Here is a 2,273-nt window from a genome sequence, read left to right as displayed (position 1 = left end):
TTGATGTTCCCATACCGAGCCATGAGGCAGCCAGTCGATACACTCGGTATCACATTTACAGAAATGTGTCAAGTTTCCAGCTGTCCTGCCGATCTCCGCAAACTCCGACGAAACCAAAGGCGCCGCCGAGCTTCCTTCGCATTTGCACTTGTGATGGGTCCGGGGAAAACCCTCGGAATTAGGAACACCCGGGGATTTAAAGTTGCTCACCCTCACTGATCCTCCGATGAGGACTGGCTCTTGGACCTCTGGTTTCTTCTCCATTTGCTTTGCTTGCATTGAGTGGGACGTTCACGGGCGGGGTGGAAGCTGGAGGCGAAGTGGTTGACATTGTCGAGCTCAGTGTGAATGCAGGAAGCGGCAGCAATACATTGGTCGACGCAGTTGGGGTGAGTTACCAGGGAAAGTGTGGTACATTGGTTTGGTAGATTGATTTACTTAGGCAACGAAAAGGGAGACATATATGGGACACATGCGGGTGTCCATAACTACCCATTGAATTTGGAGTAAGCGGGAGAAGCAGAAAGAGAAACTGTTGAGGTGAGGACCGGTTCTGCCAGACGGAGGATGGTGATGATAGAGGGATGCTGGTTGGTTGTGTACTTTAGAAATGTGGAGAGTTTTAACGCCCTCTTGATGAGGGACTGGAAATCCATGGAGACAATGCGACGGTCGGGGCCAGGGAGTCGAAAGTTTGTGAGTTGATCGAGAGCACAAAAAGCTTCGCGAATGTAGGTGGGAAGGGGCTGAATTATGGAGCATAGTTTGGACTGGAGCTGGAAGAACACAGGATAGTGGGGCAGGAACTGGCAGAGACAATGGGCCTAACCAGACATTTAGGCTTATGAATCAAGTAGAAGGTCGAAGGCGGACAGTTCAGGGCAATGGAAACACGAGTTATCCACAGTGAATGGAGGTTCTCCGGAGTTGATGATGTCACTGATAATGCCGGATGCAGTTCTCTGAAGATCCGGTGTCGGGATTCTTCGAGGTGTATGCATCATGATAGGTGTGAAAGTTCCCGCCTATTCTCAGCCAGTTGGAGGTCAGTCCGCCACTCCAAAACAGCAGCACTTTGTCAGCAGGTTGGATGGTAACTTTGGGACCGGTGCTGAAAGATTAGAGGTCAGTAAATTCAGTGGGGGTAAGGTTCGAGAAGCAGTGAAGATTCCTAATGTTGAGGCGGTTGATGTCTGCTCGGGAATTAGTGATGAAGACATCCCACAGCAGGCAGATAACCAGCGTGCTGTGTCCGAGAGGACGAGGGTTGGAACCAGAAGAAATCACCCTCAGTGCTGTGTGGTGAATTCTTGCCGATAAGATCTGCTCTGAGACGGAGCTGAATGTGAAATTAATTTTGCCTTCCCAGCAGCAGCTCCTCCTGAAGATCTGAGAAGCTCCAGCAAATTGTTTATGTGTCGGCAGAAATACTACACAGACTAGACACTTAAAATTATATGTTGCGTAGAACGAAGACGATGCATTACGTTTTCCCCGGGAGTGGAGTATTCCGATTAATCCCCACGCGGATAATCATACTGCAGGGAGTGAACAGAATCCGACAGTTTGTCAAAACGACCGTGGCAGGACTCGTACCTGCAATCTTCTGATGACTTCCATCATTCAAGCACCGAAGTCAGACGCCTTATCCATTAGGCCACACGGCCGTATTCTGCGAGAAAGGCCAAGGGGAAAAATGGGGAACACACTGACTGCTGCAAGGCGTTTCCACCTGTAAAATCATTTGCTGACCGAGCTAAAAGTACTCGCCTGCAGTGATTTCATTCCTAGGTGAACATTCGACCATTTGTTGTGTCAATATCTCTCCATGCATTCCTGCTTTGGGCTGTTCAATATTCTGTTTCTGTCACTCAGAAAGGAATTGTCAAAGGCACACGTCACTGTCTTTTGCAGCGGTGGTATATTCTGGGATTGGAATCAGTGACAATGGTCCACCACATTCAATACATTGTTGATCGAGTGAACTCGATTTATTTTTAGGTATTTCAGACGTTGGTTTGTTATTCCAGAACCGTGTAACCATTCATTTGTGTCGGTAAAGCGTTAGGATGCTTGGATCTGCTGCTCAGCATAGCCGGACGAGCCCTTCAGCGTGTCTGTAATGTGGTAGCTATCAGGTTATTGCATTTGCCCAGTACACAGAAAGTACCCATTCTCTAACCTGATGCCAAATTCCTATAATATCTGTTTACATGAAATCGAGCGATATAATGACAAAGCTACGGAAATTTCATTTAATTCATCTTAATTTA

The 2,273-nt window shown here is 47.6% G+C and overlaps 1 non-coding gene across 1 annotated transcript; it reads right to left on the bottom strand.

Annotated features, from left to right (window-relative positions):
- Positions 1-1,575: 1,575 nt before the first annotated feature.
- Positions 1,576-1,667, bottom strand: trnar-ucg (transfer RNA arginine (anticodon UCG)). The gene is given in 2 exon segments: positions 1,576-1,611; positions 1,631-1,667. It is a non-coding gene; the product is annotated as a tRNA-Arg (tRNA).
- Between the last annotated feature and the right edge of the window lie 606 nt (positions 1,668-2,273).

This window comes from Hypanus sabinus, unplaced genomic scaffold, assembly GCF_030144855.1.
Source record: "Hypanus sabinus isolate sHypSab1 unplaced genomic scaffold, sHypSab1.hap1 scaffold_458, whole genome shotgun sequence".
NCBI classification, from domain to species: domain Eukaryota; kingdom Metazoa; phylum Chordata; class Chondrichthyes; order Myliobatiformes; family Dasyatidae; genus Hypanus; species Hypanus sabinus.
Note: the sequence above shows the minus strand (reverse complement) of the source record. Positions and strands in the feature narration are given on the sequence as shown.